This window comes from Pleurodeles waltl, chromosome 7 (assembly GCF_031143425.1).
Source record: "Pleurodeles waltl isolate 20211129_DDA chromosome 7, aPleWal1.hap1.20221129, whole genome shotgun sequence".
In the NCBI taxonomy this organism is placed as follows: domain Eukaryota; kingdom Metazoa; phylum Chordata; class Amphibia; order Caudata; family Salamandridae; genus Pleurodeles; species Pleurodeles waltl.
Window position 1 is genome coordinate 308,976,211 of NC_090446.1, and position 20,257 is coordinate 308,996,467.

The following is a 20,257-nucleotide window of genomic DNA, read 5'->3' on the forward strand; positions in this document are numbered from 1 at the left end:
CAACTAAACAGAACACCTGTTCAGTGTCAAGTATTAACAAGCATTTGCAATGCAACGGGTCTCGCGTTTGCTCATGTTAGAGCTGATAGCATTGTAAACTCCTAACCCGACTTTTCACCTATCGGCAAAAGTGCATTTATGTACCTAACCCGAAAAAGTGCAATTAACTGTGTAAAGCGCTCGACTTTTGACAAGCGAAATCGATCTAGTAAAAAGTAGTCCACGAGCTGGGCAGAAAACAGCGAGCCTCTCATGTTTTCTGTACATGGTTGATGCGCTCGAGGAGGGCTAGCCACCGGAAAAGGCATGACGTATGCATGCCTTCGACTAATGAAAGCAAGCAGATTTAAATAGGCAAGCCCACGAACCAATGAAAAACACTGACGTGAGGTCGACAGGGCTCTGAGCCCTTTTCTAAACCCTAAAGCGTCTCGCTGCAATACGCATGCGCGAGCGCATGCAATGCAGGCTCAACCCTAAATATAGCTGGACCTGATCAATTAAGATTCACCAATGCCAGTGGTCCAGTGGATTTTTCCAGCCCTGCACAGACTGGAGTGGGAATAATATATTTTACCCCTTTGGTGTCCAATACTTTCCCTACTGTTCAGAAAGAGATGAAAGAGACTGATTGGCGTGGGAACAGTAAATTTAACCCCTCCAGAGTCCAGTGGCTCTCTCTACTGTTAGACTGAAGTGGAAATAGTAAATTTTACCCCTATAGAGGCCAATGCTTTCCCTACTGTTGTACAAATTGGAGTGGAAATAATACATCTATTTTTCACACTCTTTACTACTTTTCTTAATTTTATTTAAATATATGCAATATTATTTTTTATCTGTTTCAGTTTATATTATCTGTGTATAGATATATGTATATACATTTATTTTAAAATATCTTTAGTAAGTGTCTTTTTAAATTTTTTATTTGTTAATTTACTTCATATTTTACATTTGATTTGTTTTTTTATGTTCTATGTCTCTATATATGTGTGTGTATCTTTATTTAAGTATATATTTAAATATGGTATTAAATGTTATTTACATTTAGTTACTTTACATTATATTGATGTTATATATTAAAATATTTACTATTTACTATTTTTAACTGTATATTAAAAACCAAACATTTTGTAGGTTTTTAACAATATTAACGCTAAACATTATTTAAAAAAAATATTTTTGTACTTACCTTTATAAGTATAGGAAAACAATATTTTTGTGATCAATATTGATGACATCATATTTATGGCATGATATTTTGTGATCAATATTATGTCATTGATCCCTTTCAAGAGTAAAAAGAGGAAGGGTTCATCCCCAAATTTGGTGAGGATGCCGGGATGACTTTCTCCTCAGGGAAAAAGGGTTTCCTCGTTTAGGAAACAAAAAAGAAACAAGCATTGGCAAAGCCAATAGGTTGCTCCCGTGCAAGATGTATTTATTTTGTCAACATTTTTTTTTTAATGTTCCTTAGCTGTGAGAGTTGCTGTGCTATAGAGCCATCGCAATTACCAGTGTGTCAAAGCCTAGCTGGAACACTGAGCGTGGAGAGTCTATGGCTTTACAGCCAGAGCTCCTGGCCTTGGAGCTGGGGAACCAGGTTTGAGTCTCTGCGCCAGATCAGCATCCTGTGATTCTGGACAAATCACTTAATCTCCCTGTAAGAATTAATCTGTTCTTGTGTAATGGAAGTAGCGCTCATGTAGAGCACTCAAAGTCCTTCCAGTGGACTTTGCACTATATAAGACAAGTTATGATGGAGGTAGGAGGGAGGCAACTAGTGATGGGGTGGAAAAGGAGCATTGAGTGAAGGTAGCGAGGTTGACGGAGGGACAGGCCAGCAACGAATGGGGAAGGGCATGTAAGGAAGGGGCATGCAGCGACAAAAGTGAAGTGGTGGTGGGGTGTGCAAGCAACAGACAGAATGCAGATGCTGGAACGTAAAAGAAAAGTATGTTACAAGTGCGCGGGCAAAGTAAAGACAAGGCCACCAGAAGCAGTACTTGGTCCAAGCTCCACTGCAAGGATGAAGATGTGAAGCTGAGCAGGAGACAGGAGGAGGCGTCAACAACAGGAAGAACGTAAACAAGAGTAAACAGGGAGCCAACCAATGGTACGTAAGGGTAAGTAATAGATGGGTTGTAAGCTCCTTTTAAGATATTTATGTCTCTGCTAGACAGTGCTGTGCTGTCTCTTCAAAACATGTTGCTTGCAATCAGTGGGCATCAGCCTGCCCATGGGCTTACCATTTGTTTGCTCCATTGTCGCCTGAGTATCCTTCATTCCTGTTTGTCCATTGCACGCAGGTGTCATGCCTCTTCTTGTGTTTGCCCCTCCCCCAGAGCATGGACCAAGTACTTATGTCCAGTCACTGATTCCCATCTTGGGAGCTACATTTTTCTTTGTCTTTGAGCACTTCAAGTGAGTACTCATGTTTTCACTCTGTCCATCTCCTCCTATCCTTCCCCATCCCTATTGCTTCTTTCACTATGCAGATCATTTTTATATATTCCTCACACCCACCCTTGCTCCATTTCTAAACAGGTAATCAAATTTAGTTCCTTGTTTTAATGGCTGAACGTGCTCGTAATTTAAAGATTAAAGGACATATCACTGCAGACAAGCTGCTGCTGCCATGGTCTACTAGGGGGAATAGAATGGTGATGCGCATTTTAAAATAAAGATGCTGCCAGACAGAAGAGCTGCAGAAATGCCACTGGTTCGCTGGGTAAATACAGAGGACTCAGCAAGCTGCTTTTAAACACCATGCTCCCCTGGTCGGAGCAGTGCCAGCATCGAAACTTCAAAGCAGTGATAAATCCGAACGCCCAGCGCAGGAGTCATCACAAGACTTGAACACTGGCAAGGGAGGCATCAACAGCTGCTGGATGGCAATAACTCTGTTTTAGGCAATTTCAGGGGTAAGAGGAAACAAAGGGGAAACAACATAATCTCGCCTCCCGGATGGTGGCTCTCTCAGCACTGCAGTACATGTGCTGCCTGCAGCAATCTAAGCTCCTCATACGTCACTGGACAATATAGCCAACGATGCAGACTGTGCCACACACGCTGCTGGCCTGTGAAGACAACAAGCATTCAACTCCACATAATTCAACACAACGTTATGTGACACACATTTCTACAACACACAAACCCACACAACAAAATTACACTACACAATTCAACATCTCATAAGTCCATGCCACACAATACAACTCCACAACATTCCACTCCATACCACATAAGTATACTCCACATATATCTACTCAGCTCAAAAACACATAATTACACTGCACAAAATTAAACTCCAAGCCACATAATTACACTCCACAGATATAACCTCAGCTTCAAAACACATAATTCCACTGCACATAATTCCACTCCACACCATGCCACAGAATTCCACACAAATCCACACCACACAATTCAGTGCTACACAATTCCATGCTACACAACGTAATTAAACTCCACATACCACACAACACCACATAATTCAATTCCACATAATTACACTCCACTCCATGCCACATAAATACACTCTAAACAAATCCACTCCACGCCACATAGCAACACTCCATGTTAATACATTCCACACCATGCCACATAATTCCACTAAACACTATTTCACTCAACATCACACAATACCATGCCACACAAAACTCAGCTCCACACAATTCCATTCCAGACATGTTAATTCCACACCAAACCACATAATTTGTCCCCACAACACACAATTCTACTACATACCAAATAAAATCAATCCACACCACAGAATTCCACATCATGCCACCTAATTCAATACCATGCCACATAATTCCTCTTAACAACATGCTACTCCACGACACACACTACTACTCCACCTAATTCCACTCAATGATACACAATCCCACTCCACATAATTCCCCTACATTCAATATCACATAATTACTATGCACATCATTCCACTACACACCATGCCACATAATTCCACTACACATTACTCCACTCAATGACACACAATTAAATGCCACACAATTCCAAAAACAATTCCAATGCAACCCACATAATTTGACACCACATAACTGCAATCCTCACAATGTAATTTATAATCCAACATCATGCCACATAATTCAACACCCTTATATCCAACTCCATGTCACACTATAGCACTCCACATAAAGCTACATAATGCAACATAATTACACTCCACATAACTCCACTCCACACCATGCCACATGATTCCACACCATATAATTCCACTCCACACCATGCCATATAAATGCACAAAACGCCACACAATTCAATGTCACACAATTCCACACCACACAACATAATTACACTCCACACACCTCTCAACACCACATAATTACACTCCACATAATTACACTCCAAACCATACCACATAAGTACACTCCATATAAATTCACTCTGAACCTCATAGGAACAATCCACATAAATACACTCCACACCATACCACATAATTCCACTCAACATAATTTCACTCAATGCTACACAATTCCATGCCACACAATTCAACTCCACACATTTCCATTCCACACCATATACTTCAACACCAAACCACATAGTTCCACTCCACAGCAGACCATGCAAAATATTTTCACAACACATATTTCATCTTCACGCCGCATACATCCACTCCACTCCATAACGCATGGCTAAAAGACATTGACAACACCAGTAGCTCTCGGATTGCTGAGACCTATGGGCTTTGCCATTGCCTATTTTTTTGTTACAAGAAATTTCGCAAGTGCCACGTAGGCGAAACCTAAAAATGTACGTTTGCAAATGGAGCTCCATGTCTCCTGTGAAGAAATCTCCACAATCGACATCTCCATTCAAAGTAACTAGGCGTCTTTTAAATAAGCACGACATTCCCAAAAGTGCGCATTGAAACCTGTGCCTTGTGCAGCATTGTACGCATACTTCAAGAAGAATTTGTGAATTCTAAAAAATATGAAACCTGCCGCTTCGTGGATGCAGAAAACTAAGGGTGCAGATTTACTACTCTTTTGTGAATAGTTCTAGAGTAAACTATTGAGTTTATAAAAGTGGGCATTTTTTACCACAAAGTGACAGGGCAGTATGAAATCTTGTTACCGATCGAGGCGCAACTAAGTAAGCAACAAGATGTGGTCGTGCAAGCACAACAGTGAGCCCCGCGTTTACTAGGAGATTGCCACACACTTACCACCCTGCTCTCCTCGGCTGCACAGCGTAGTTGCCACAAAGTAGTGCTTGCCCGCCTGAAGCTGATCCTAATCTATCACGAGCACTAAATAAAGCATGTGTGGAATGCAGGCCGGTTGAAGATAAACATAACAGAAAATGCAGTGCTCATGTTCACTCTGAGGGGGCATCCTGGCGCTGAACAAGAGAGGGTCTAGCCACAAAGGGATTTTGGAGTGATACAAGTAGTACTTCTGTAGTACTCTTTTATGTACTCTTACTTGCTTTTGTGCAATATAAGACTATGTAAAAGAGTACTCCTTTAGTATTATAGCCAATACTCAAAAATGTTTTCTGTGAATTGGCTTCCAAGTGCATATTGTTATCCGAAATAGTATTCATGTGAGAAGGGGCTCATTTCGACTTATTATTTTGGGCCCCCATGTTTACACTCAGGACCATATTCCAATAGGAGGCATGGTCTCTGCAAATATGAACACCATAATATAACACAGCATTAAAAGAAGTAAAGAGAACAAAGTAGACAGCGAATCCTTAACTGCAAACTAAGGAGCTTAGTTACAAACTCCTGTGTCCCAGGACGGCACAGCAAGTGTCTTGCTGCATTGCCCTCCACCACCAGGAAAGGGCAGAAAATATCTAAAAGATACAGCGCATTTCTGTCTTCTCCCCCTGAGCTGGCGCTAAAATTAGCTGCCAGGAGCCAACGCAGGTACCCTTGTATCACAGTGCAAGGGTGCCTATGTTGCAGGGAATTATTTTTTATGCGCAGGAATGCCATCAATAATGGTGCAGAATGCAGCACACATGGAAGTAGCAAATTGTCGTTATTTAATGATAGAAAAAGCAAAAACAAGGAGACATAAAAGTACTTCTCCTGGGTGCACCATTCGTTTTTGGCGATGCCTCAGATTTACAGTTTCTTGTAAATCTGTGGCAGTGTCAAAAGCAATGGGTGTTGCGTGGAAATGCCCGCAGCAACACCCATTGCACACCCCTCTGCCACAGAAAACTGTGTCAGGGTCCTATTTTTACAAAGCAGCATTAAGCCAATGTGAGAATTGCCAGAACGCCACAGGAGAGTTGCTGTGTGTGACGTTCAGGTGGCGCTAGGGGCTTGTAAATAATCCCCATAGGGTCAGATTTACCACTATTTCGTGCAGCGCCATTCAGCAAGAAACCTTGCTGTGTTGCATGAAAGGGCAGGAATGTGTCTTATTTAACATGATATGGCGCATTCCTGTCCGTTCCTTGGACTGGCATACAATGGTCTCCTTTGCCCCAACGCAGGCACCTTTGCACCATGGGGCAAGGGTACCTGCGTTACATGCAGGATTGTTTTTGTGCAGGAAGGGGCACCTTCCTGCACAAAAACAATCCTCAGATGCATTTTCCTCTTTCAAAATGTGGTGCAGAATGTAGCACACTTAGAAAGAGGAAACAACGAGGAAAACTAAGATATGTGGGCTAAGTGTCCCGTTGTGGGGGAAAAAAAAAAGCAGAGCATGAATATTGCCAGCATATCTGCAGGTCCAAGCTCGCCCTCATCATATGTCGCCTCCACCAGGGAGGAAGCTGGGACGACTTTCATTTTAAAAGTATGAACTGTCCAGACGACTCAAAATAGAAATACGCTGCTTTTCGCCACTGCCTGTTTTGGGAACAGAATTGTATAGTCTCTGGTCGTATAACAACATAAATTCAGCTCCCCATTGCTTCAGGTCTCCACCTTTGTCAGCTGCGACCACTCCATCTCTTCGAGCTAGGACTTTGGAACTGGAGAGACAGCTTTAAGTCTCGGCATCAGCTTAACATCCTGTGATTCTGGGGAAACAATCTGAACCCCTTGTGCCTAAAAAATGAATGTGACATTAACTAAAAGAACTGGTGTTCCTTTAAAGCGCTTCAATAGCTTCGGGTTCAGTTCGAGCTATTTAAAACTGCTCGGAAAATAAAGGATAAAATAAGGTTTCCAACGCGGCATCACGACTATTGTCCGCAAACTCGGCTCCTTCGGGCAGATAATTACTTTGGGGAAGTCTGTGGCAAACAATCCCCCTCAGATCTTGCCTTGTAATTGCTCTTACCTGATGGTCGATGCGTTCGCAAGCTCCTGCCTCAGCTTCTCACTTTACCCCGATCTGCGCGCTGCTGAAGAAGTCCGGGAAGCTGCAGTCGCCCTTTTGGTTGGTTCCCGGGGGCTTGCGAGATGCCCCTCCTTTCCCTCTCAAGTGTTTTTTTCAACTGTTCATCTCGGAGGAATACAGAAAGCATCCTGTGAAAAAAGATTGATGAAGAGAGGAACCATGAAAATGAAATATGGGAACTCTGGGATAACTTGAGACGTGCATTAGGGAGGTGCCCCCGGGAGAACTTACATGCCATCAGCAGTTGCGGTAGGATGCAGCAGTAGGCCAAGTTCTTGTCTCTCAGAATACCTACCAGCACATGCGTCACCAGGAGTCATTTGTTTACAAAGTGACTGTGAGAGAGACGGTGTTTGTGAGCTGATGAACTACTAATCGGTGGCAGCGAGGAAATGTGTTATGGGCGGGGAAGGTGATAGGCAGGGCCCCTGGAATTATGCGGCGGGAGGTGGGGGTCAAATTATGTGGTATGGTTGACTAAATCATGCCGCAACAAAAGGCAAATAATGCGGCATAATGCAGCACATTTTGTTACAGTATTACTTAATTATTCAATCATTTTTAAACTTGGTAACACTGGGTTTTGGTTTCAACCCAGAAGTACCCGTTTAACACCCAAATATAGCAATAAGCAACAGAAAGTTGACCAATCTAACTTTGCTAAAGGGACTTCCATTGCGCAGCAACACGTGTAGCTGCATTTTTATTAACTTTTGAACCCTTTGATCTACAAACAATGCCTTGTTAAAATCTGACGGATTATGTGGAAATTATGGCAAGTGTATAATTCTGAGAACATTTCTGCAGCAGCACAGTCACATAATCCCAGTGGCCCTGGTAATAAGTGACTCGTGGCAGAGGATGGGTGAGATGTGAGCTGAGTGATTGGAGAGAGCAGGGCCTGAGGACCTTTGAAGAGGCCAGGTAAACAGGTTGTTACAGGACTTGTACCATGTCCCACCTTTAACGAACATTATATTCAGGTATGTACTACTCAACTGGGCTCTGTACGTGGATGAGAACTCTGGTATTCTATTGTACCTTGCCTGTAGGCATACAAATTTAATAATAATTGTTTTACGCTCTTCTCTCACTTTTTGTGTTAAACAGGAATGAGCTTCCTCCAAAAGCCTTCCTATGCTCATTTACCATCACAAGCAGCGAGGTTATATGCCTCTTGTATCTAGTGACAGTGCTTTGTAGCTCCTAGAAGCAGTGACAGATGCCACTCCCACGCTTCCTGTGCCCACTGATATAACAGCTCTTTTTGTGTGGGGACAGTAGTCAGTTTCAAGCAGCCTCTATGATTAGGCTGGTCATCACTTTTTTAGGTCACTGCCTGCCAGACAGAAAAATTGCCTGGTTGAAAAAGACTTATTGGAGCATGTTGATAGCTGACACGGAAAGCAACTCCACCCATTGCTTTCCACTATTTTTTTTATTTTGCCACTCTTATTGTTTGCTTTCCATTTGATGGTTTTCCTCGTTTCAGCCAGTCCATCTAGCCCTTGTACCTCCTGTGTACACAGCCTATTTACCATCTCTCGGATTTGTACCTTTTATCCTTCCACAAGTGTCTGTTTATTTCTTTTTGTAAAAGCACTCCATGAGGATGTCTGTGTTTCCCCCATTCTGTGTGTGTTAGAAATGAGGTCTTTGGTTGGCAGACAGGTTGCCCCCTGTCCAAGCAAGGACCCTCACTCTAGTCAGGGCAAAAGAGAAACACACCCGGTTAACCCCCGCCCACCCTCATGGTAGCTTGGCATGAGAAGAAAGGCTTAACTCTGAGGCAATGTGTAAAGTATTTGTACAAACACACACAGTAATACAGTGAAAACACTACAAAATGACTAAACACCAGATTAGCAAAATAGACAATATTTATCTGAATAAAACAAAACCAAAGTGACAAAAATCCAACGTACACAAGCAAAGTTATAAATTTTTAAAAGATTAAACCTCAACACAGAACTTAGAACACAAATGCTTTGAATTGGTGAAAGCACAGTGTGGTGCCGGAGTCGTTCTCAACAATCTGGTGCTAATGGCACTGGTCACAGAGTCACATGTGCCCCCAGTTATAGTACCTTGTAAGAAAGAGGAAACAAGCCGGTGCACAGAGTCAGGGATCGAGGCGTTGCTGGAACCAGTGTGGCGTCGGTTCCGGTGCTGTGAATTGAAGGAGCAGAGAAGTCGGTTCCTTGCTGCGGAGCGTTGGAGGTGAGGCAGCGTTGGTGCAAAGATTTGAATCCGCTCACTTCTGGTGGAGTCGATATCCGGCGGTCACGGCGTTGTTCGGCGAAGTCGGATGTCACAGACATCGGTGACATGACACTTTGAGACTTCATGGAGTTGTGGACGTCAGCGAGGCAGCGGTGGTGTCGGGTCTGCAGGGTCGTCGCACTCCAGTAAGGACCTCGGCTTCAGTTGCAGGCCGCAGCGTGGGATCCTGCAGCGGCGTCAGTCCAGAGTCGTCCGAAGTCGGTACACTGGGTTTTTCTTGTTTTTTCACCAGCTTCTCCTTCAAAGGGCCCACGGACTGGATAGGATACCACTTGGCAGGGCAGGAGTCTCAACAGAGAGTCCAGCTGCTGGCAGAGGAAGTCTTTGATGGCCCTGCGACTTCAGAACAGGGGACAAGCTCAGCCCAAGCCCTTGGAGATACCTCTCAAGCAGGAATGCACAACAAAGTCCAGTCTTTGTACCCTTTCACAGGCAGAAGCAGCAACTGCAGGATATCCCAACAAACAACAGCCACAGGCAGGGGCAGCACTTCTCCTTAGCGCTTCTCCTGGCAGAGGTTCCTCTTGGATCCTTGAAGAAATCTGATTTTCAGGGGTTTTGGGTCCAACATTTATACCCCTTTTTGCCTTTGAAGTTGGCAAACTTTAAAGGAACATCTCTGTTGTTCAAAATATCTTGCCTTGCCCCACATTGCTTCTGGTAAGCCTTTCTGCTTGTGCCAAGCTACCAAGGAGGTGAGCGGGGTTAACCAGGTGTGTTTCCCCTTTACTCAGAGCTGTAAACGTTTCCAAACAAGTTATAAGAGCCAGCCATTGTTGTGCAAATAGAAACCCATTGGGAACTTCATTGGAAGGGTCAATACTATAGAGCATCGCAAATAGTTATAGTCATCAATGGTTGACTTTTATATTGCAACACAATCCCTGCTGGTGGTGCATTAACCATCAAAGTTAGGTTGTCGATTTGTGATAGACCTTGAAACAACAGGGAACTAGTGTAACATTATCATTTGGTGTTATGGAGTTTTGGCATTTGGAAGTGCTGTCATAATGTTACGAATAGCCAACTTAATGATACTCAATTCACCAACCTTAGAGGGATGAAAGGCTGAGCCTGCCACGTTGGTATTTAAACTGGCGACCTTCAGGTCGCAACATATGTCAGTGGAAAATGCAACCTTTACGATCTCAGACAGTGGTAATTTGCACGATTAATCTGTGTGGAAGTTTCCAGGTAGGCTGTTCAGATGCACAGCGCCTTTGATAATCACCTGCCTTCCTCACAGTTGGGTGTGGGATGTGTGTAGTACCTGCAATGTAAACTCTGAAGGCTAAAATCCTCTGATTCACAAAATCAAAGGGTGTTAGAATGCGAACTGGCTTTTCTGAATGTACAAAATCCCTTTTACAAGGTGTAAAATTAAATCTGATTCATAAATGGGATTTTGCAATCCATTTCAAACTGCAAATACGAAGGCGCCATAAAAAAGTGTTGCATTTTTATTTTATTTCATGTATTTGTAGTAAATGTATTTAAAATTAGGAAAATTATAAAAATGTTTTTCAATTGGAAAACTACACCTTCCAGAATGCATTGTAAATAATGAAGCACTATGGGGTATAAATAGCAAAAGGGAAAAGGGACTCATTCACTGTGAACAAGACTCCTTGTGGAGTTGAAACGCTTGGGTGGCTGTTATTTTGGCATCAATAAATAGGCACTATTGAAACTTCATGGAGTGCATTGAATACTTTTGGTGAATTATATATATATATATATATATATATATATATATATATATATATATATATATTACCTAGTGGCGGTCGCCACTAGATCGTTATAGTTAGGACCTAGTTTCTGTAAAAAAAAAGTGTTTTTTATTTTGCTAATAATTTTGCTACCATTTGATGAATCTTTACAAAATTCTCTCAAAAAATACAACGCTAACCTTAGCGCTGGCCTGGAAAGTTTCGGGGTGATCCGTCAAGCGGGGGCCGAGAAAAAAGGGGGTCCTAAAAGCTTCTTCCCCATGAATTTTTCTGTAGGGATTTTTAACAGGAATAGCGCCCAAACAACTGGACTGAATAACGCCAAATTTGTCAGAAAGGTAGCTCTTGGTCCGGAAAGCAACCTTTTTGTTACTTGGTGTAATTTTGTTCGGTAGTTTTTGAGAAATTAAAGAAAATCTAAATGTGTACATATATGGACCCAAAAGCTCAGCAAAACCTCCTGATCTCTTGCTGAGATCTGATTACCTGCTAACACATCCACAATTAAGTGTTAGGAGCCATGTTGGGACTCGGAAAGAACATAGGTTACAGGGACGTTATTGTCTGGCTTAGATTTCACACATACAAATTCAGCAGTTTATAGTTACTTGAGCTAGCTATAACTTGCACCCCGTAATGCAGTGCTTATGACCTTACATATTACACCATTCATGACATGATCAATGACATCACTGATTACATCACTGAAGACATCTAAAATGACATCACTGATGACATCATCCAGTGAGTGTAAGTAATTATATGGATGTGTGAGTGGGTGTGTGAGTGGGTCTATGAGTAAGTGGTTGGGCCAGTTGCTGTAAGGAAGAGTGAGTGGATGTGTAAGTATATGTCTAGGTGAATGAGTGGGTTTGCAAGTGGCTGCATTGATTGAGTGACTGGGTGTGTGCTGTACAGGTGAGTGGGTGTGTGAGTGCTTGTATGGGTGAGAGACAGAATGTATTTGTGACTGTACCAGTGAGTGGCTGAGTCAGTGAGTGTATGGGTGAGTGAGTATGTGTATCAGTGGCTTCAAGCATAAGTGCATCGATGTGTCAGTGACTTTATGGGAGAGTGAGTGGCTCTGTGAGTAGCTGTATCGGTGATTGAGTGGGTGTGTGAGTGGGTGCATGGGTGGGTGAGTGGGTGTATGAGTAACTGCATGGGTGAGTGAGTGGGCGTGCAAGTGCTTCTATGGGTGAGTGAGTGGGTGTGTTAGTGACTGTATTGGTGAGTGAGTTGGTGAGTCAGTGACTGTATGGGTGAGTGAGTGGGGATATGAGTGACTGTATACATAAGTGAGAGGCTGTGTCAGTCACTGTATGGGAGAGTAAGTGGATGTGTGAGTAGCTGTATCAGTAAGTGACTTGGCATGTTAGTGCCTGCATGGGTGAGTGAGTGGGTGTGTGAGTGATTGTATGGATGAGTGCCTGGGTATGTTAGTTATTGTACGGGTGAGTGTCTTTGTGTGTAGGTGTCTTTGTCAGTGAGTGAGTGGCTGTAGATCTGACTGCATGGCTGAGTGTGTGGGTCTCTGACTAGCTGTATTGGGTGAGTGACTGGGGGTGTGTTAGTGGTTGTATGGTACGTATTGATTTATGTGTTGTGTGGGTGTATGAGTTGTGTGTGCGTGGCTGTATGGGTGTCTGTGGGTGTGTAAGTAGCTGTGTAAGTGTGTGAATAGCTGACTTAGTGATGTATGGTTGAGTGAGTCATTGTGTTAGTTGCTGTGTGAGTGAGTGGGTGTGTGTCTGTAGTCTTATGGGTCTATAAATGAGTATGTGAGTAGTTGTGTTGTGAATGTACAATTGTTTGTATGGGGGTATGAGTGGGTGTGTGAGCATTTTTGTGGATGATGTCATCAGTGATGTCATTTGAGGTGTCATCAGTGCTGTCACTGACCATGTCATGAGTGATGTAATATTTGTTACTGGGGTGCAAGTTATAGTTAGGTAAGGTAAATATAACTCCTGAATTTCTATGGTTTTGTATGTGAGAAATGTGAGCCTTACTATAACGTTCCTGTAACCTTTGTTTTTTTTCAGTGAATTTCTGGGTTTTTCTAACTATATTTCTTAACTATGGCATCTTTGTTACCATTGTTTTTTCAGTGAATTTCTACGCTTTAAAAAAAATTCTATATCCTATCTATGATGTCCCGGTAACCTTTGTTTTTTTCAGTGAATTTCTAGAGGTTTAAAAAAATATATATTTCCTAACTATAACTTCCCTATAGCCTTTGTTTTTTTCAGTAAATTTCTAGAGTTTTTTTAATTGTATTTCTTAAATGTGACAAGTAACCTTTGTGAGTCAATGTGTGAGTAGGTACATGCGTGTCTGAGTGGGTGTGTGAACAAGTGTGTGAGTGTTTCAATGAGTGTGTGAGTTGGTGTATGATAGTCCATGTGCTTCTGTGAATGGTTGTGTCAGTACCTGTGTATGTCTGTGAATGGCTGAGCGAGTGCTGCTATAGGTCCGTAGGTGGGTGTATCTGTGGCTGTATGGATCTGTGTGTGTGATTGTTTCATTGGTGGAATGGGTTTTTGGCATTTGGATACGTGAAGCATTTAAAAGGGAGAACAATGCACTTTGCTGTTATAAGGAAACATCAATGAAGAAACCTCTCACCACAGTCACTTCAATTCTGATTGAGCTCCAATTTACATTAACAAAGCATTAAGGTCTACTACGAATTTCAAATTATTTTTCAACGTACAGTAATAGAGGAAACATAATAGCTTTTTAGTCTCCAAGGGCAAGAAGTTAGGTTAGTTTCCATTTTACTGAGGTGGAGCTTCACTTGGAGCAGTTAGTATGTTTATATTACTAAGAGCTACCCCTTAAAATGTAATTGATTTGAAATAATCATTAGGGCGACAAAGGTAGCTAATTTCTTTTTTAAGAAGACAGTACAGTTTTGCGCAAAATATGTGTACCGTACTGTGGTACTTTCAAATGGGAAATCAGTAACTGTTTTTTTATTCTGTAATTGCCTAGAATATATTCTAGACGATAGTTGTGTAATGGACCAACTATTTTCACGCTTGGCTGTGTGTTTCATTGCCACTTATTTTATTTTGCAGGTAACTGTGTATTTTTTATTTATTTACTGCAAATTTTAGTGGGACACATGTTCCGGTTTCATGGAAGTCACGAAGATAGCATGTTTTTTAAAAGTGTAAAACACAAACACACACATATATATATATATATATATATATATATATAGATATATATATTGTAATTAATGTTTGACAACAGCTGTTTTCTAATATAGGGGGTCATTCTGACCCTGGCGGTCATGGACCGCCAGGGCCAACGACCGCGGAAACACCGCCAACAGGCTGGCGGTGCTTCTGGGGCCATTCTGACCGCAGCGGTACAGCCGCGGTCAGAAAAGGGAAACCGGCGGTTTCCCGCGGCCCCAGGGAATCCTCCACGGCGGCGCTGAAAAGGGGATTCCGACCCCCTTCCCGCCATCCTGTTTCTGGCGGTTTTCACCGCCAGAAACAGGATGGCGGGAACGGGTGTCGTGGGGCCCCTGGGTGCCCCTGCAGTGCCCATGCCACTGGCATGGGCACTGCAGGGGCCCCCTAACAGGGCCCCATTACGATTTTCAGTGTCTGCTTGGCAGACACTGAAAATCGCGACGGGTGCAACTGCACCTGTCGCACACCAGCAACTCCGCCGGCTCCATTCGAAGCTGGCTTCCTCGTTGCTGGGGCTTTCCCGCTGGGCGGGCGGGCGGCCTTTTGGCGGTCGCCTGCCAGCCCAGCGGGAAAGTCAGAATGACCGCCGCTGTCTTTTGACCGCGGTACGGTCTTCTGGCGGATCCCGCCAGGCGGGCGGCTTCCGCCGCCCCCGGGGGTCAGAATGACCCCCATAGTGTTTAAACTTGTATTTTTAAATTTGTATTAATGATTACTACTTTTTCATTGTATTTCACGTCTTTGGGTCTGTGAGTGGGTGAGTGAGTCTGCGAGTGGGTCTGTGAGTGGGTGCATGGGTGTCTCAGTGGGTCTGTGAGTGGGTGTATTAGGGGCTGATTGGGTCTATGAGTGGGTTCAAGAGTGTCTCAGTGGGTCTGTGAGGGAGTTTGTGTGTCTATGTGGGTCTGTCTGTGGGTGCGTCAAAATCTCAGTGGGTCTGTTAGTGGGTGCCCAGAGTTCATGAGTGGGTCTGTGAGTGAGTACATGAGGGTCTGTGAGTGGGTGCATTAGGATCTGAGTGGGTCTGTGAACAGGTGCATGAGTGTGTGAGTGGGTCTGTGAACAGGTGCATGAGTGTGTGAGTGAGTGAATTAATTAGTATGTATGACTGAATGTTTTTTTTGATGTTGTCGTAGATATTCGCAAATTTGTCGCTGCATGACATGGCTGAGCTGTGCAAAAACATTTTTTAATGGCATAATTTAAGTCTTAAAGACCTCTATATCCCATCCTTGGGGTCAGAGTACCTCCACCCTGGCCCCTTATGCCACTTTTCATTTTATTTTCCAGCCCCGGGGACCATGTCCAGTTAGCTAAAATGGCGGCCGCAACTTTCTGGTCAGGTTGAAGCCAGATAATCACAGCATTTCTGTTGATGCATGCGTTCGTGAATACTTTGTGATCGCTGCAAAAACTTCGCGATCAATTCGCAACCTCAGATATACAAATTTATTTCCCCTTTAATTTCTCAAAAACTACTGACCCGATTTACACCAAATATCCAAATGTGTGATCTGCATACTGAAACCTAGCTTTCTGCCAAATTTCATGTTATTTCATCCAGCTCGGGCTGTATTCCTGTTCAAAACTCCTATGAGAATTAACCTGGGAAGCACATGTTTTTTGATGCCTCATTTTTCTCAGCCCCGTTTGACCAATCATCCCGAAACTTTCTGTGTGCAACAAGAAGCACCAGCACACTTTTTTTTGGAACATCTTGTGAAGATTTGTCAAATGGTGCCATAGATGTAGGCAAGTCAAAAAACACTTATTCTTTTCTACCTACTGGCGACCACCAGCTGGTTTTATATATATATATATATATATATATATATATATATATATATTTATACATAGACCAAATTTGGCAGAAAGGTAGCTCCTGGTCCAACCATAAAGCGACCGTTCAGTAGTTTTTGAGAAATAAAAGAAAATCCAAATTTGTATATATAGGGACGCGAAGGCTTAACACACTCTCCCGATCTCATGCTGAGATCTGATTGGCTGCCAACACTTCAACAAAGAAGTGTTGGCAGCCATCTTGGGACTCAGCTTCAACTGAGTCCCTGAAAAAATTATGTGAGAAAACAAAAAGGGTTGGAACACGCGTAGTTCTGGTGCTGGGAACCCAGGATGACCCTCCCCAGAGCTAAAAAGCATTTTATTTTAAATTTTTAGCTTGAGTTGTGGACCGTCATCTCCCCGGGGCTTCTAAGTGATATGATGCAGGGGTGCCTCGCAGCCCCACCACTGCCCTGCCCCAGGGACCCCCACCTCCAGGCTTTAAACCAATATGAGGCGGGCCGCATGGCCACCCCACAACCTCAGGGACCACCACCTCTCACTAATTGAGGGTTTTAGTCCAGGTGTGTCTGGGTCCTTTCCTTACTTTAATTTGTTTTCAACTTAAAAAATTTAAGGTTCATAATGAAAGGTGATCTCACTCTTTTTAATTGACAAATACATTTTTCTTTTCAATTTGTTCAGAAATATCTCATTCTAAGTTTATCATTCACCAAAGCCTTAAAAACTCTCTATCTCTCTCCTTCTCACTCCTCTCTCTTTCACTATCTTAGTTTCTCTTTTTCAATCTCTTTCACCCACTCACCAATCCACTCAGACCCTTATGCACCCACTCACAGACCCACTCAGAGACTCACGCACACACTGACAGACCTACTCAGATCTTTGTGCACCCAACCACAGTCCCACTAAGACCCTCACGCACCCACGCAAAGACACACTCACGCACCCACTCACAGACCCATTTAGACTCTCACATACCTTCTCACAGTCCCACTGAAACCTTCTCACACCCACTCACAGACCCACACAGAAACTGACACTCCCACTAAGACACTGATGCACCCACTTTCATACCCAGACATACACTCTTACAGCCACTCTCACCCCCAGGTACACCCTCTCACCTCTATTCCCACACCCAGAAAGGTAATATCAATGTATTATTTGCAGTAAAAATGTTCTTGAAAAACTGTGCATGGTAGGGGCACCAGTTGTAGTTACCTTAGGGCATGAGTTATAGCTACTTGAGATAACTATAACAGGTGAATTTATATGGTTTGGTATGTTTAAAATGTTAGCCTAACTATAGTGTCCATTTAATTTAGTTTTTTAAGTGAAAATATATAATATTTTTTAAGTGAAAATATATGGAACTGGGCCTCAGCACTTCGTTTTGGTTTTGGTTGTTCAATATTACATGGGATTCTCCGCCCTTGCAGCTGAGGCCACCCTGCAGGGTTGGGGGCCCCTTATGGAGTTTGCAGATGGCACTTAATATTTAGCAGAAGCATGACCCGCTTGCCTCTGTATCAGCTCTGGCATTTATCCTAGAATGTTCAGCTACTGAGGTGAGAAAGGGGTGAAAGGGAGGAATGTTACCTCTCCTTTCAGCAGTTTTCAGACTTTCTTGCATTTTAAATTCATGGATGAGAGGAGCCCCAGTAGAGTGATGTCTTCAGAAAAGCAAATAAATGCTATTTTAAATCACGTGTCTATCTTATGAAGAACTTTTGTGCGCTGGATGGACGATATTATAGCATGATTAAGAATAAATACTGAACTGTAGTTTGAGAACATTTACAGTGCACTATGGGAAATGTATTCTTGGAATGGCAAGTCACTTGGTACATGATTTATAAACAGTTGTTCTCAAGGCTCTTTAGCCGAAACGCATCAGGACTGCATAGGTGCCACTATTTGTATTTTGAATAAAGATTGAAAGGTACCTGGAACTGGACTTCAGAACTTCCTTTTAATTTTGGTTGTTCAATATTACATGGGATTCTCTGCCTTGAGGCCACCCTGCAGGATTGGGGGCCCCAGACACAGGATGACTTTGTTAATTTAAATAAAGTCTCCCCATTTTAGCCTATGAAGGCCATTCACGACAGTGAGGGAAAAAAATAATTTGGCTTTTTTACCTCACCAGGGCTTATAAAACTATTTTTATAAGGTCCCTGTTTATAGTTACATGGCACCCAGCCCTAGGGGCACATAGGGCACACCTTAGAGGTGATGTATATATAAAAATGAGGTAGTTTAAGACTTCAGAAGTATTTTTTATTCTAAAGTCGAATTTGCATTTAACCTTAATTTAAAGGCAGCCAGCAAGGCAGGCCTGCCTTTAAAATGACCCTGGGCACCTCAGCAGTGCACCTATGGGTGCACTACCTATGCTGGGGTCACTAAATCTACATGCCTTACCATATACTAGGGACTTCTAGGTAGGTTGACATAGCCAATTATTATTAGCCTAATTTGCATGCTCATTTTACACAGAGCACAGGCCCTGGGACTGGTTAGCAGTACCCAGAGCACCATCAGAGTCAGAAGAACACCAGCAAAAAGTGAAAAATGGGGCAAAAACTTAGGGGATCTCTGCAATCAGCCCTGTTTTCTCAGAGTCAGAAAAACACCAGCAAAAAGTGAAAAATGGGGCAAAAATTTAGGGGATCTCTGCAATCAGCCCTGTTTTCTCACACACATACTGCGGATAGCAATCTAGAGACAACAATTTCCCCTGAAAAATGGATGACCCATTTTGAGGGTCTTTACGCAGAGTGGTGTAATACAAAGAGCAGGCCGCAGAAACACGACTGGGGTTTAGTAAATGAGTATAGTGATCCTTCATGCATAGTTTACCTATCATGTGGCAGAGCGAGGGAGGCAATGAGGTTTACCCTAGATGAAACGGCTATTTCCCTAAACCAAATGAAAAAGGAAAAGGTCCCTAGCCTTGATGGTTTCCCGTGTGATATGAATCTCTCCCAACCTGATGGATGGATTCCTTATCTCAACTCCCTCAGTGATGCTATCTTGAGGGGTGAGGGTATTCCTTCTTTGTGGCAAGAGAGGTCATAATCCCATTGTACAAAAAGGAAGATAGAGACAAGTCGGCCAATTATAGGCCCATAAGCCTAATTGACACTAGCCAGAAGATCTTCTGCAGGCAGGTCCTGGCTAGACTTCAATCCTGGCTCAATAACATTTGATTCTTGAAGAGGAACAGGCAGGATGTACGGCCAAAATCAGTACCCTTGACCAGTTGTTTTGTTTTTATGACTATTTGCTGAAAATATGCATCTCTAGGCAGTACCATCTGTATGTTGCTGTTATGGATTTACAAGCAGCATTTGACCTGGTACCGAGAGACACCGCATGGGAGGTTTTGGAAGCTTATGGTATTCCTGGTGATCTCCTGTGGATTCTGAGAGCTTTGCACCAAGACACATATACAAAAGTTAGATGGAGCAGAGGAGGGGACCTTATATCTAAAATCCCCATTTGGCGAGGCGTTAGGCAAGGGTGGGTGCTTGCGTCAACATTATTTAGCTTGTATATAAATGGCACAGTAAAAAGTCTGTTACAATGTAGGCACGATGCGCCTAAAATCACTGGGGCACCTCTTCTGCTTCTTATGTTTGTGGATGATGTGCTTCTAATATCAAGATCCCCTATGGGACTACAATGTGAGCTGGACACCTTTGCAGCTTTCTGTCATGAAAGAGGTCTAGAAATAAATCTGTCAAATCTAAGTTCATGATGATCAACCTGCATAGGTCCTTCAGAAAGAAGCTGACAATCTGTGGTGCCCCACTTGAACAAGTTAAAACTTTTGACTATCTGGGGGGTAAGGCTGGCGGATAACACACTGGGGACCTCAACTAGA

At 43.0% G+C, this 20,257-nt stretch overlaps 1 protein-coding gene across 2 annotated transcripts in view; it reads right to left on the reverse strand.

Moving 5' to 3' along the window:
- Positions 1-7,681, reverse strand: part of LOC138304051 (chemerin-like receptor 1) — a 90,940-nt gene extending 83,259 nt beyond the window's left edge. Inside the window, exons 1-2 of one of the 2 annotated variants that reach the window (XM_069243746.1) lie at positions 7,569-7,681; positions 7,278-7,465 (exon numbers count right to left, since the gene is read on the reverse strand). The gene's annotated coding sequence lies outside the window, so the exon portion shown is untranslated. Of the gene's footprint in view, positions 1-5,191; positions 5,310-7,277; positions 7,466-7,568 lie in introns of those variants that run through there. The other variant, XM_069243747.1, reaches the window with a different exon arrangement.
- Between the last annotated feature and the right edge of the window lie 12,576 nt (positions 7,682-20,257).